Source organism: Vombatus ursinus, unplaced genomic scaffold, assembly GCF_900497805.2.
Source record: "Vombatus ursinus unplaced genomic scaffold, bare-nosed wombat genome assembly UNPS02003292.1, whole genome shotgun sequence".
NCBI classification, from domain to species: Eukaryota; Metazoa; Chordata; class Mammalia; order Diprotodontia; family Vombatidae; genus Vombatus; species Vombatus ursinus.
Window position 1 is genome coordinate 6,108,819 of NW_020943070.1, and position 16,211 is coordinate 6,125,029.

The following is a 16,211-nucleotide window of genomic DNA, read 5'->3' on the forward strand; positions in this document are numbered from 1 at the left end:
CGGGTAACTTCTCTCTCATAGACCTCATTCTGCTCCTGTGAGAGTGTTGTTAATTCCATATTATTGACGAGCACATTTGAGAGGCACAGATTTGAAAGAGTGATTTGCCCCAGGATCACAAAGCTAATAGAATTTGAATCCAGGACTTCCTGAGCACAAGTCCAGAGCGCTACCCATTCTCCCTTGCCCTCTGTTGATATTGAAGGGAGCTCTGGAAGCCCCCCAGGGAAGGGCCCCACCGCCGGTTGCTTGTGGCCTTGGCCCCTCCTAAATAGATTTGGATTCAAGTGGCAGCTGCGTGGAATTCGATCTCCAAGGAGTGGGTGGGCGGATGAGCAGGCGGGCAGGCTGGCTCCCTTCTAAATATAACTGCGGCAGAACCGGACCAGAGTTCATCGGGACTCAAAGGCCAGTCACCTTCCCTGCCCCCAGCCAAAGCCAGCTCAGCCCCGAGTGGCTGAGAACTGGACCCTAACCCTTCCTGTGAGGGGGGCGATGGGAAGCAGTGGGAGGCCTGGGCTCCGGCCCCACTTCTATCATCCTTGACTTTGGGCCTCAGTCTCTTCATCTAGGAGGAGGAGAAGGAGGAGTGGATTGGAGGGGGCACAGTGTCGTGGAGAGAGCCCTGAATTCAGACAGAGGACTTGGGCTTGAACTCCCCTCTGCTCCTTAATCCTGTGTGATTTCAGGGAGGTGACTCCCCCTCCCTGGACCTCAGCTTTCTCATTTGTAGAATGAGAGGATTGGACCAGATGGCCCTTTCAGCTCTAAATCTACAACCCCTCTACAACAGGGGTCCCTTCACCCAGAATCCCCCTGCCACCCACAAGGAATCCTTGGGTAGATTTCAGTGATCTTAAATGGGGGGAGATGACATCTTTATTGTCCTCAGCCTCTAAGTGAAATGAGCACACATCCAAAACATGATCTGAGGAGTCTTCTTTAAAATTACGTCTTCAGTTTACTGAGGAGAACAAATAGGGATGACATTTCTACATCTAAACATTCATTGTTGTTTCTCAGTGTAGTTTCATCATCCTTTCATTATTAGATTAGATTAGACACTTGGTTTGTGTATTGTTTAGAAGGAAAGAAACCAGATTTACCTGGAAGCAAAATAGAATTCTGAACTAGTAGATTTTGAGAATGTTACAAATCTTTCCTTAATGTTATATTATAATTAATAATTTTAATAACGAATACTAATTATATAAATATAGAATTGTATTATGCCAAATAATTATGCATTATTATTAATGTGAACAATATTGTTATAATTAATTATTGATGGTACTATTATCTTAATGTTGTAAATCTTAATATTAATTACAAATCACATTTTAGTTATCCTTTTCACTTGTCAGCTTCCCTAGACCGACTGCTGCTGGGGGGAGAGGGGTCGTTAGCTCCCTCCAATCAAGCTTTCCCAAGCTAGGCAGCCCCTTCATCATCCTCTTCTTCTTGGACTTTCTCCCATTCTCAGAGTATCTGACTACATATAGTCTTTCCCAGTTGGATTGATTGGCTCATAAACTGAAATTTCTAAACTCCCATTTTACAAATGAGGAAACTGAGGCCCACAGAGATTAAACTGACTTGTCCAGGATTAAATAGCTAGTAAGTGCCTGAAGTGGGATTGGAACCTTGATCTTCCAGAGATATTTAATTCTGTGTCTCAGGTATCTCCCAAGTTGTAATCAGTACTAGCGAAAGGACTTTTCACACCCAGAACTCTCAGATAAAAATCTCAGTCTTTGGTCTATTTATATGTTTTCACCATTGTTATTATGACAGACAAGTCCTTGTATCCTGGAAGATAGTTTCTCCTTCATTGGTTGCTTTTTAAACAGAGGACTCCTTTTTTAGGTTAAAAGAAAAGTTGTAGCGTAGTTCTACCTACAGCTCGGCATAGCACCCACAGAGGCCGCTAGGGGGTGCCATGGTGCACAGAGCTCTGGGCCAGGAGTCCAGAAGACCTGAGTTCAAATTTTACCTCAGAGACTTACTAGCAGTGTGACCCTGGACAAGTCACTTCACCCTGTTTCCCTCAGTTTCCTCATTTGTAAAAATGAGCTGGAGAAGGCAATGGCAAACCACTCTAGTGTTTTTGCCAGGAAAATGCCAAATGGGGTCACTGAGGGTTGGACACAATTGAACAACAACTATAGCCCCTACCTTCCTTGGTTGTTGTGAGAACCAAATGACATAATATTTGTAAAGTGTTTTGCAGACCTTAAAGGAGCTATATAAAAGTTAGCTATTATCGATAATATTATTGTTATTCTCCAAGTAAGTAGATAAGGATGTAGATAGTGGGAACTGAACCCTAAGGCCATGTAACACATAGGACTTACCTTCCCCTGTGACTCAAACTTTGATATCTTAAGATTCACTGGGGTATTGTGACTTATTTTGAGCCCTATTATTAGTATTTAATAAGAAAATGGTCTTTTCTCACCTCTACCTATGAGATTCTAAAGGGTTTGCTAAAGTGTGATGTTAATTACATCTTTGGGAACCAAAAATATTTCCTGGGGGAATGCTCCTTCAACTTTCCAATTTATCAACATTTTCAGTAAAGACAATCTTTAAAAGAACTTGTCTGTTCCAACAAGTGAGATACAGCTGTAAAAGTTCTCCCGAGGGGAGGAAGGTATCATTAGCCAGGGGATAGGACAGAAATGGAGAGAGTATCTGCCAATCATAGACGGGCTCCTATACCACGTTAACCAAGCCCCCAAACCTATAAACTTGTTTCCTGCTAACTAGGGGAGTAGCCTTGGGTACTAGCCAGCTCCCTTGGAGACTCCTGCGGCTGAATACTTTTCTTGACTTTAAAAGGCTCTCCTACAGCAGCCCCTCCCCTTTACCAGCCACCCACCTCCCTGTGTAGGTAGGTGACTGTACTCATTCTCTCTCCACAGACCACTGCTAAGTCCTGGGAGGGGGGTCCATGGCCCCCAGTCAACAGTATACAAGGACCCCTGATATAAGACAGGTGTTCTTACCTCTTCAAGGGCTGCTCACCGGTCAGCGGAACAGTATGTGTCTGAGACCCAGACCAACACCCTGGGCTGCCTCGGAAAAAGTGATGAAGAACTGAGTCAGAATATCAGTCTTTTTTTTTTTCCTAGTCCACAGGGAGTTACGATGTTTGTACAGCCACACCCAGCAGGGTCAGTTGGCACTCTCAGAGAGAGACTTTGCACATTTCTGGGGCAACCTTAAAACCATTTGCCCAGTGATTATAAAGATCTCTCTTTGTGAACAGCAAGGAAATGTGTCACAAGCGCCTTCAGGAGAAAATAGGAATTGGTCAGTAAAATGAGCTCCGATCTTATCTCTCTCTTCCTTTCTCAAGTCTCCTACACAGGCTTTGCTGGAAAGAGCGTGAAGTCTACATGTATAGGGCCAAACAGCATCTGTACTGGGGGGAACAGCAGCCCCAGAGTGGAGAGAGCCCCTGCAGCAGAGGCTAGCAGAGGGGAATAAACAGCTGGTTGAATTGGGAGAAAAAGTCACAGCATGACTGTTGTTTTGCCTGGCAATGGATACATACTTGGCTCCTCTTACAATTCTGGAAGCCTCAGAGTCCGGCCCTGAACCTGGGCACACATTGGGTACGTGCAGCAGGGCTGACTTCACATGAAGTGTGGGATGTAGTGTAGAAGGACCGCTAGAGAGCCTGGGTTCAGAGCCTGATTATTATTGGAAACCAAGTCTCAGTTTCCCTCATCCATAAAATGAAAGTTTGGACTAAAATGATTTCCAAGGGCCCTTCCAGCTCCAGATTGTATTTGGGTAACTCTTTCTACCTTTCCCCTAAAAACACCATGCCCGATATTCACTATTTATAACTTATTCCATTGGCAAAAGAATTGCCCTTTCCCTACTATCCTTTTTTAAAGGCAGGAAACCAGAAGACAGAGTAAGATGCTATAATTATTAACACAATGTAAATAGTGTGAGATTTGTGTAGCTATCTCTCACACGTGGGCCCCCAGAGCTGCTGCCCCAGATTTGAGGCTTTCTATGGGTCGGTCTCCACTTGAAGCCATAAACTCACAAGCCCCCACCACTGTATGTATTATTACCTACTCTCTGGAGGACAGAGATAGCTACATGGCTCAATGGATAGAATGCTGGGCCTGGAATCAGGAACACCAGAGTTCAAATCCAGCCTCAGACTCTCACTAGGTGTGTGACCCTGGGCAAGCCACTTAACCTCTGTTTGCTTTGGAGGAAGCTAAGTGGCTCAGTGGATAGAGTACTGGACCTGAGTTCAAATTTGGCCTCAGATAATAGCTGCGTGACCGTAGGCAAATCACTTAACCTCTGTTTGCCTTAATCTGCTGGAGAAGGAAATGGCAAACTACTCCAGTATCATTGCCAAGAAAACCCCATATGGGGTCATGAGGAGTCATACATGACTAAATAACAATTTGGAGAACATATTAGTTCAAAACAAAACAAATATATACAAATAAATAAATAATAATTTAGAAGATAATCAAATACATGTTGATGAAAGTGACAACAAAAAATCAGATGTAGCATTCTATCTGTCCTACAGTTTGCCGCACCACTGGTGGAGGAAGGCACTCAAGTGAAGGACACGTGTGAAGGGGCACACAAGAGTCCATGTCTGGCCAAGACGACACAGACTTCTAACACAGCAGGGCTGCTGATGGCACCTTGTGGCTCCCCGGTGAGCAGCTCATCTTATTCTCTGTGGGTCACATTGATGGGTATGTCTTCTTCGTGGAAGGTTCCATGTCTATGCTGGGTGTCAGGTGTCTGTTCTCTACCGAGTGTTGTGTTTCTTCTTTCTTTCTTCTGATTGTCTCTGCTTAACACATGGATGCTCAAGTTCTCTTTGCTACCATCTTCTGGGCTTGAGTTCTTCTGAGCTAGCTCAGGTTCTTGGTGCCCAGGTACTAATACACAGTAAACTGAAAGTCTTTACTTGACCCGGACAAGCTGATTGCTTTTTAATCCATAGCCAAGGCTTTAAGTCACAACACCTAGAATAGGACAGCCAAAAAAAAAAAAAGCCAGCCAGAGCTCCCTAGGTGTTGATAAAATCTGTTGCTTTGATTCCCTGTGTCAGGTATGGATTCAAAATCAGTGGTCCTGGGCAACTATCTGATTTAGGGTTAAAAATTCCTTGTATTTGGAATTATGCAAATAAAAGGACTAAAATGTCCTTAACCTTTGACTCAGAGATTTCACTTACAGCTATATCTACCATCACCCCCTGAGGAAGTCACTGTCCAAAAGAAAGTCCTCATATACAGCAAAATATTTATAGCAACACTATTTGTGTGTGTGTGTGTGTATGTATGTGTGTAGCAATGCCCATTGACTAGGGAATGGCTAAACAAGTTGTGGTATGTGATTATTATGGAAATCTTACTGTGCTTAAGAAATGACAAATGTGATAATAAATACAGAGAAACCTGGGAAGACTTAACATGAACTGATGCAAAGTTAAGCAGAGCCAGGAAAACAATATGCATAATGGTTACCACAATGGAAATGGAAAGAACCGCTTCCCCCCCCCCCCACACGAACTTAAGAAATCAAAAAAATGAAAAAATCATAAAGAACAAGATTAGAAGATGTTTGAAAAGATATAATTTTGCAGAGATGGTGAGGGGGTAGACAGTAACAGTAACATTGCACATAATGTCAGAATTTTAAATATATCAATTGGTTTTGCCGGATTTTTTTCCTCTTCTTCCTCCTCTTTTTTTTTTTTCAGTTTTTTCCTATAATGGATGGCTCTCTGGAAGGGGAGAAGGGGAGAAGGGGAGGGATACAGGGACAAATCTAGGTAATATAAAAACAACAATGAAAAATCCATGCAAATCTATTTTAAAAAAAAGAAACTTATTGTAACTCTCATTTAACCCCTTATGGTGATCCTATGTCCCCCCAAACCAGATTAGGGTCTCTTTTCCTCCCAAAAACTCAGTAGAGGGTGAGGCTATGAAATCCACTTTGCTCCAAAGATCTTTCAGGTTCACTTGTAAAGGAAATTGAGTAAGAACCAAGGCTTTTATTCTCTGGTCCACCTTGCCTAAGTGACTTGCCCAGGGTCTGAGGCTAGATTTGAACTCTAGTCTTCCTGACTCCAGGCCCCGTGTTCTATCCATTGAGCCATGTAGCTACCTCTGTCCTCCAGATAGTAGGTAATAAGTACATACAGCGATGGGGGCTTGTGAGTTTATGGCTTCAAGTGGGGCCTGACCCATAGAGAGCCTCAAATCTGGGGCAGTAGCTCTGGTGTGAGAAATAGGACCCCAGCTACACAAATCTCACTATGTACATTGTGTTAATAATTATATCTTACTCTGTCTTTTGGTTTCCTTTGACTTTGACCTTGACTTTGGTGCTCTGTTCTCACAGTGCAAAACCTTTCTCTCCCTACACAGAATTTTATTTTAAATTCTGTTTGATAATTTGTTTCTTTATTAGTGAATGATTAATAAGTTTATAACTAAGAAATTACTTTACAATTCAATGGTGGAGATCTCTGGAAATAAAGAGGAATATCTTAATAATAGAATAATCTCAATAATGATAGAAAAGTCAAACAGTCCCTGCCCTCAGGGAGCTTACATTCTAACTGAGGTTTCTGGGCAAGTCTGATGGAAAGGTCCCTTGGTTCTTAGGATGTAGGGGCAAAGCAGATGGGAATGACACTTAATTAATGACATTTCCACTGATAAAATCCTATCCGTTTCTGATGTTGACCCATTTGACAGAGCACTTCAGTGGTGAGAGGTTTCTTTCTGGGTCTTCAGAGCTGTGGCCATAACTGCTGCTCGAGCAGTGGCTGGTAATCTGGAAGGGGAGAAAGGGGCTGCTTCCTCTATCAGCTTGGGCTAGAAGCAGGACCAGTGATTTGGCACTGCCCCGCCCAGGGGCTCTTGAATGTACCCATTGCCCACTGGTAGCCAGGTGTTAGTGGTGGTAAGGTAAGGTAGAGGGTGGGGCTTTTCCTGAATGATTGCTCCCCTCAGTGAAGGCTGTAGTGTAGGCTGGGCTGGAAGCAGGACTGGTATTCTACAGGGCTCTGTTATTCCCAAAATTCTTGGGTTCCAGGGCCCAAGTTATATCCCTTTGGGTCTTAGGGGGAGGTGGTTTGATGTGCCTGGTACAGACTCCTTCCTTTCTTTCCCTCAAGATGCCCTGATGTCATCTCTGACACCTCAGAATAAGTAAATTTACCAGATGCTTTTTTTCTTTCTTAAAAAAAGCATTATTTATTTTTCACATTTTAAAAAATTTTTATTTTATTTTTAACATTTAAAAAAATTATGTTCCAAATTCTCTCTTTCCCACCCACTGAGAAAGCAAGCAATATGATATCAATTATACATTTGGAATTATGCAAAAAGTATTTCCATATTGTAAGAAAAAAAGCAAAAAAAAAAGTGAGAAAACTAGACTGCCATTTGCATTCAGAGCTCATCAGCAGAGCATTTTTTCATCATGAATTCTTCAGAATTGGCTTGGATGATTGAATGTATTGATCAGAGTAACCAAGTCTTTCACAGTTGATCATCATTACATTACGGTTACTATGCACAATAATGTCCTGGTTCTTCTCACTTTGCTTTGCATCAGTTCATATAGATCTTGCCATGTTTTTCTGAAATTAGCCCCTCATCATTTCTTATAGCACACTAGTACTCCATCATGATCATATGCCACAACTTGTTTAGTCACTCCCCAACTGATGAGCATCGCCTTGATTTCTAATTCTTTGCCACAACAAAGAGCTGGTATGAATATTTTTGTACATATAGGTCTTCTTCCTTTTTCTTTGATCTCTTTGGGGACACAGACCTAGTAGCATTATTGCTGGGTCAAAGATTATGCACAGTTTTATAACCTTCTGGGCATAGTTCCAATTTGTTCTCCAGAATGGTTGGACCAGGTCACCACTCCATCACGGTGCATTAGTGTCCCTATTTCTCAGGTGATACCTCAGAGTTGTTTTAATTTTCATTTCTCTAATCACTAGTGATTTACAGCATTTTTTCATCTTACTATTGATAACATTGATTTCTTCTTTGGAAAATTATCTGTTCACATCTTTTGACCATTTATCAATTAGGGAATGGCTCTTATTTTTTATAAATTTGACTCGTATATATTTGAGAAATGAAGCTTTTATCAGAGAAACTTGCTGTAAAATTTTTCTATATTACTTCATTGTCTATTGTACCTTTTAGCAAAATGCATCACTCTCATTTCCTTTCCCAATTTTTCCTCTACCACTCATTTCTTTCTCTAACTCTTCCAAGAACTTTTGTTGGGCTTGTTTCCAATTAGCATTTTTCTTTGAGGCTTTGGTTGTAGTTATTTTCACATTGTTGTCTTCTGAGTTTGTGTCTTGGTGTTTCCTACCATGTAGTAACTTTTAATGGTCAAGATTTTGTTGTTGTTTGCTCATTTTTCTTGCTTATTTTTTCACTTGGAACTTTATGCTAAAGTTGGGCTCTGCTCACCTGGGGGTGAGGAGGCATTTTCCCAAGCTTCAGACTTTTTGGTGCTGCTGTTTTCAGAGCTAGCTCAGGGAGGCTGCAAGTTTTCAGTGCTTCTAAGGTGGTGATCCTGGGAGAGGTGTGGTCACTGCTTTCCTGGTGTATGCTTTACCCAGGAAGCGCCCCTGTTTCCCCGCAGCTTCAAGCAGCAGCGCTCCTCTCCACCTTGGAGCTGTGACCCAGAACTATGTAGGGGCAATAGAGTTACCAATCAGCACCAACTGCACCTATGCCAGCAAAAGGTCCCCTGTAATCTCTTTCTGACCAGTTGTCCAACCCCATTACCATCTGAATGCTGCTGCTGCTGCTATTGGGACCACCTCTGAGGTCCACCGCTGGTGCTGCCACCACCTGCTCTCCTGGCCAGCCCCCACCCCAGTGTCACAGACCTCTCCTGCCAATCTTCTAAGTTGTCTTAGGCTTTTGTTGGCACTGCCACTCCAAAATTTGATTTGAGGCATTATTTTAAAGTTGTTTGGAGGGGAATGTTAGGAGAATTCAGCTATGTTGCTGCCTCTACTCTACCATCTTGGCTCCACCTCCCTTTTCTTTCTTTTTAAACAGTGTTTTATTTATGCCCCTTTTCTCTTTTTAAAAAAAAGTGCCGTTGCTTCCCAATAGTACCTCTCGGTAGAACCTTCCCTCATAACAACTGAATGAGGCCAAAGAAAGCACATCAATATGTTGACTAGTTCCGAAAATGTGTGCCCTGTTCTGTACCTGTGACTGACTACCTCTCTGCAACAGGTAAGACACATCCTTCACATCCAGCCATATCAGAGGCTTTTCCTAGAATTCGAGAGAATGAGGGTAGGAAAAAACTTAGACAGCAGGATGTCAGAGCTGGGAGGGACCTTAGAACAGGGAATGTCAAGGCTGGGAGGGGTCTTAGAATAGAGAATGTCAGAACTGGGAGGGGCCTTAGAACAGGGAAGGTCAGAGTTGGGAGGAATCTTAGAACAGGGGATGTCAGAGCTGGGAGAGGCCTTAGAACAGGGAATGTTAGAACTGGAATGGATCATAGAACAGAAAATGTCAGAGGCGGGTTGGGGTCAGGGAATACGTTTTGCAGATTAAGAAGATGAGGGCCCTGAGAAAGGAAGCAGGTTGGCTGAATCACACAGAGAGGTAATTTCAGACTAGGACTGGAACAGGGGTTTCTAGACTCCCAGGCCAGGATTTTTCCTCTATAGGGAGCTGCTTCTCTGAGACAAAGAACAGCCAGAGGCACAGTGGGTGCCCAATGGGAAGGATGTGCTGAAAAGCTGGGAGAGGGCCCAGAAAAGGGAGTTTGGGGACCAGAAGTACTTGTCTCATTTCAAGCATTGCCCAGGGCTGGCCTCGGATGGCAGGTTAAGAAGGGACTGTCGGAAGTGGGGAGAGCAAGGGGGGCCAGGACTTACGAAGCTGTTGTGTTCCCTCTGAATACCGCTCTGGGCTCAGGGCAGGTTCCAATGAGAGCCCATTTCTAGGGGACAAAGAGAAATCTTAAATGAGATGGAGACCAGAGGCAGGGAATCAGCTGAGCGACCCCCTAGGGTTACGGCTTCATTGCTTAGAAGAAACCTCCTTTGTTCTCATTGGGAAACACTATCCAGGGGAGCTGGCTGGCCTCCCAGGCCTGGGCATAAAAAGCAACTGAGCATTCAGCACCGAATTTGGAATCAGACAGCCAGGGTTCAAATCCTAACTGCTTCTTACTATCTGTATAACTTTGGGGAAGTCACTTCCCTGTCTAAACCTCAGTTTGTCCATCTGCAAAATTAGAGAGATGGACTAAATCAGAGTATCTTAACCTGAGGTCTGTGAACTTAAAAAAGTTGTAGCTATTTCAGTATAACATTGTTCATGCATTTAGAAACATGATTCTGAGAAAGGGTCCATGGGCTTTGCCAGGCTGCCAAAGAAGGTTATGTCACAAGAGAGGCTAAAAGGTCCTGGTCTAGCCCACCCACCCTCCCCCAACCTGGGGAGGGAGCAGCCGTGGCCTTCAGGTACTCTTCTCTCCTTAGCTCCATGCCCTGCATGTCTACAGAGGAGAGACAGGAATGAACAATGACTCACCTCACTTTAGGCAGCACAGAGAGTAAGTATACCAAGTAAGGGCTGTGACCTGCAGCAGGGAAGGTGCCATATGAATGCCAGCTGCTTGCCAGGGCATCTTGGTGATGCATCAAAACAGACCCGAGGGCTCCCAGCCTTGGCTCAGGAAGAGAAACTGTATCCTGCTTAGAGCAGGTGGCGAGGCCTCCCACCTGTACCTAAGCTCTGAAGCCTTCCCCCAAATGGTTGCTCGCCGAAGACCCTGTTCTGACTCGGACATCCCCCAGCAAATGAGAAAGGGAATTCTGAGTTGATTTCTTTTTTCCATACTTACTGAGTTGGGAAGGTTGATCCCTCCTAGGAAAGGTAGCTTAAGTACATGGCAAAGATCCTTGGGATACGGAATTAGGAGACCTAGGCTTCCTTGGCAAGTCACCTCAGTCTGTTTTCTCATCTGCAAAGTGAAGATTACCCTATTTATGTATGTAAAGTTAGAGGTCACTGAGTTGGTGAATCAGTTAATCCATCCCATTTAGAGGAAGTGATAATATGATGTGCCTGATCACACTTATCAAGTGAATACACATCTGCTTTGTTTGCTAGGGGTGAACAAGGCCCGGGCACCTCCCTAGGAGTCATAAGAAATCTGTCTGGATTGGCCGAAGGACTTGGTCCTGCCTTTTGAATCCTGTATTAAATTATCAAGCTACTTGGAATCAGAGATTTGGAGCAAGAAGTGGTGACAGAGAAGGAAATAAAAAGGTTCTCCCCTTGGGAGGGGAGGGCTTCAGCCTCAGGGTCCTTCTCACCACTAACCCCACCTCTACTCTCTTGTCTGGAGGGGGACCTGGAGGATTTTCACTTTTGTCCTAGCAGCATCCCCAGAATAGCTGATTGCAATGCCTGTATCAGTAGCCAAGGACAGACTTTATGAAGATTTAAGACTCTACAAATAGCCTAGCAGAAAAAAAAAGTCCACCCTGCCTAAGGGGAACATCTTGAGAACTCTAGCACAAGGACTTCCAGGAACTGTGAGTTACCCTTTTGCCAACTGTGTTTGAGTCTACTCTATATGTTCTTGGGAGAGTATGTATATAGGAGAGTGTTCATTGACTTTAGAGGGCTTTTCAAAAAACCAATTATAGAGACATAACAAAACACCCCTTCCGAAAACCTAATTAAGTCTGGCTGACTGATACCAACTGAAAGTCATAGCTAGAAACACACTGATGGGGGCTCATGAGCTATATAACATTAGAGAAAAATACCCCTAATGCTTCAGGGCTACCCCTAGACTTTGAGAGGTTAAGAAGTAGCCACTTGAGCTCTTTTAACCCTAACTGCTAGTGTGAATAGGGATTGCAATAATAGTTTCAGAGTATGTGCTACATGATTGTAGGCCTAGAGCTGGAAATGACCCTCTAAGGCGATCTAATCTAACCCTTTCATTCTGCATATGAAGAGAATGAGGTTGAGTGATTTGTCTGAGGCCACATAGCTATCGTTTTTTTTTTCTTTGTGATCCCATTTTGGGTCCTTTTTGGCAGAGATAGGGGAGTGGTTTGCCATTTCCTTCTCCACTTCATTTTACAGATAAGGAAACTGAGGCAAATAGGGTTAAATTATTTGCCCAAGGTCACGCAGCCAATAAATGTCTGAGGTCAGGTTTGAACTCAGAAATGTGAGTCTTCCTGACTCCAGGTCCAGCACTCTATCCACTGCATCACCTAGCTGCGCCAAGTGGCAAATATATTCTGACTCCAAATCCAGTTTTCTTTCAATGTTATCAGACTGCCTCCTATTTGTACCCCTTTCTCACAGAGGTTGTAGGGAAAGTGGGTTGTAAACTGGAAATCATGTTATAACTGAGCTGTTACCCTGATAGCTGTGCTGTCCAAGAAGGTGCCATTCACTGGAATGAAGAGACCTGGGTTCTAGTCCTGGCTGCATCATCTGGACCTTCATCTAGACTAGCTGGCTTTGGTGGCCCTGGGCAAATTGCTTTGTGTCTGAGATTGTTTCTTCATCTGCAAAATGGACACAATAATACTATGGATCCTACAGCGGAGATAGAAAAGCATTTAACAAACTTGAAAATATTATATAAATGTGAACTTTTATTACTAATATTGTTGAAACATTTTTCAGTGATTGAAGCCAGACCTATGATTTCCTTGATATAGGGAACTCCCACTGAGAAAATCCTTTCACCGATACGGATTAGTGACTATTTTTCAACTTTAGCCACTGAATGTTTCTGACTTACTCAAGGTCACATAGCCAGTATGTGGCCAAGGTGAGACTTGAGCCCAGACCTTCTTGACTCTGGGGTCAGCTCCATACTCTCTTACCCTCCTATTGCCTATGGAGTAAAACTTAAATCCAAGGCCCTCCCCAATCGGTTCCCTCTTTGTTTTCAGCCTTGCCTCATACTACATCCTCTGTGCTCCAGCCAATGGTAGCTATTATCTGCCATTTCCTAAACAAGTCCTGCGTTTATCACCTCCACCTGCCTGCCTTTCCTCATAATGTTCTTTATGCTGGGACTGCCCTCCTCTTTCCCTCACTGCCTGATGGATTCTCTAAGATCTCTTTCAACTCTAACTCTATGATACTGTGATCTCTTTGCCTCTGTCTGTCTTCCCCTCTCTCCATCTTGGACTCTGTCTTTTTTTCTTTGCACATCCCTGTCTCTAAAGTTCTGTCTATTTCTCCTTCATCTTCTCTCTTTCCCTCTCCTTCTCCATGCGTATTTCTTTTCCTTTCTCTCTCTTTGTATCTCTTTGTCTCCTCTTTCTGTCTCACTTTTTTGTGTCTGTCTCTGTCTCTTTCCCTCTCTCTGTGCATGTCTCTCTCATCATCTCTGTCTCTCTCTCTTTGTCTCTCTCCCTTCCTCTCTCTATTTCCCTGTCTCTGTCTCTTTGTCTTTGTCCATCTGTCCTCCTCCTCCCCACACTTAGACATACCCATCACCACCATCACAACCGGCCACCACCAGATGGCAGCAGACACACCCCTGCGGTCTCTCTCATCCTTCTCTTCCCTTTGCCTGGGAGCTTGGACCTACCCATCAAAACTTTGAAGTCCCTCTGCAGTCACAGAATGGCCTCCAAGGGTCAAAGTATGTTTTCTGGTTTGGTTGGGGGGGGGGGATGTTTCCCAGACCCCAGACCCTGGGAGCCCAACTTGGCTTCTCCAGCCTGGTAGGTAATGGTGGAATTCATCATGGTAGCCTCCTCCATTGGCTTCACAATTTACAAAGCACTTTATGGACATCACATGACAACAGCCCTATGAGGTCAGCTCCCCAGGACCTCTTATTCCCATTAACTTAAGGAGGACATTCCACTGAGGCTGAGAGGGGAACAGACTTTCCCAGAGTTACATAGCTAGTGAATGGTTGATGTGGAATTTGAACTCAGGCCTTTCCTGACTATAAGCTTTGCTCTTATGACTCCCATAATCCAAGAGCACTCTAGCGGTGGAGCCAGAATTTGGGTTTCACTCCCTGCTCTATTACTACCTTTGGGTGAGTCACTTCCCTTCCCGGGGTCTCAGTTTCCGCTTCTGTAAAACAAAAGAGTTGGACTTGGAAATCTCTAAGCTTCCACCCAGGGCTAAGATCTCTGCTCCCCTGCAGCTCAAGACGGGCAGAACCTTCTCATTTAAAACGGTATTTTTAGCTGCCTGTATTTCTCCCCGCCCTCGCCCCTAATCCTGGAGCGCTCAGGGACACCTCCCCCCACCCCCCACTTGTGCCCAGGGAAGCTTGGCGGGAGGCGAGGTGAAGACAGTGAGGTGAGGACAGCGGGCTTGGTGGTTTGGCACAATGGCTGTTATGGAGCCTGGGCAGGTGCAGAGGGAGAAAGGGCTTTGGGGCAGGGGGAGCAGCTCCAGATTCTGGACCCAACAGGGGGCTGAAGGGAGGGGGCCTTCAAACTGTCGGCCCCATGGCCCTGATCTTCAGGGGCCCCCCGGATACATGGGGGGGGGGACGGGGGCCCGGTCCCCCCCCCCCCCCCCCCGCCCAGCTGCTTGCTGCTGCCAACAGTGGGCTGAGTTGGGGCAGGCAGAGAGGATAGGAGAGGGGAGGGGAAGAGGACAGCCCAACCAGGACCTACAAGCTAAATCTTGGGGGTGGGGAGCTTGAGGGAGAAGGCAGAAGCTGGGCAGGGGGCCTGGCTGAGGTGGTGATAGATGCAGCTGTTGGAGGTGGGAAAACTGGGCCTCTTCTGTCTGGCTTCCACTCTCCTACTCCCCCTTTCCTCCTCTCCTTTCCCCTGTCCTCTCCTCACCTCTCTTCTCCACTCTCCTCTCACCTCCCCTCCCCTCTTTTCCCCTTCCCCCCTCCCCTCTCCTCTCCTCCCCTCTCCTCTCTCCTCCCCTCCCCTCTTTTCCCCTTCCCCCTCCCCTCCTCTCCTCCTCTGTCCTCTCCTCCCCTCTCCTCTCCCCTCCCCTCCCCTCCCCTCTTTTCCCCTTCCCCCTCCCCTCTCCTCCCCTCTTCTCTCTTTTCCTCCTTTCCTCTCCTCTTCCTCCTTCTTACCTCGTTTTGCCTTCTGTCCCCTCCCTCCTCCTCTCCTCTTCTCTCCCCTTCCTTCTCCTCTCCCTTCTTCTCCTTTCTCCTCTTGCCTCCTCTCTTCTCTACTTTCCTCTTTACCCCCAAACACCCAACTTAGAATAGATCATATGATCCAGAATAAGAATGGGCCTTAGCTCTCATCTAATCCAACTCCATCATTTTTACAGTTGGGGAAACTGAGCTGAAGAGAAGGGAAGTGGCTGGGCCAAGGGCACACAAATGTGGCATTGCTAGAGCACTAGCTTCAGAGTCAAAGCACAGCTGAGTTCTGAACCCAAATGCCTTGATTCCAAGGCAGCTCTTTCTCTATTCCTCTGTGACGTCCAGAGGGCACTCAGAGCCTGCCTGGGGCACAGGGAGGTGTCTGCACTGGATGGGACCATATTTTAATGAGGGGGGCCATAAGCACTGAATGCAGCTCCCTGGCATCGTTTGTAAAGGGGCACTGAAGGCCAGTCCCAGAGAGGCAGGAGTCCCTCCATATATTCTGAACAGTGATAGTCTCTTTGGAGGAAAGTAGATTCCCAAAGAAAGGGAGGCTGGAAGGGAGGCTGTTCATTGGAGGGAGGAGCCCTATGGGGCTTAGAAGATCCAGCTAGTTACTTGATGTCTTCCCTGGTGGTGAGCCCGTGAAGCTGCACCTTAAGCTCCTGGAGCACAGAGGCAATCTTCCTTATCTCTGTAATGAGCACCCATGGGACCCCAGACCTACAGCTGGAAGGGACCTCAGAATCCAACCCCATCATTTTACAGATGCGGAAACTGAGGCTCAGAAAAGTGCAGACATACAGGCAATGGAGGCAGCATTTCAATCCGGGCTCTACCATGCCAAATGAAGGGCTCTTTATTCCGTAACAGGCGACTAAAAACGGACTTATCCTTAATCTTTTTGGAGTTTTAATACCCCTCAATTCATGTGGTTACAAAATCCCACTGAGGTGGGGGAGGGGAAGAGAGAGAGAGAGAGACACACACACACAGAGAGAGGAGGAGGAGGAGGAGGAGGAGGAGGAGGAGGAGGAGGAGGAGGA

The 16,211-nt window shown here is 45.4% G+C and overlaps 1 protein-coding gene across 1 annotated transcript in view; it reads right to left on the reverse strand.

Annotated features, from left to right (window-relative positions):
* Positions 1-3,599, reverse strand: part of LOC114051388 (apolipoprotein L6-like) — a 16,318-nt gene extending 12,719 nt beyond the window's left edge. The window contains exons 1-2 of the mRNA XM_027873724.1: positions 3,560-3,599; positions 3,009-3,074 (exon numbers count right to left, since the gene is read on the reverse strand). The gene's annotated coding sequence lies outside the window, so the exon portion shown is untranslated. The remainder of the gene's footprint in view (positions 1-3,008; positions 3,075-3,559) is intronic.
* Positions 3,600-16,211: the final 12,612 nt, after the last annotated feature.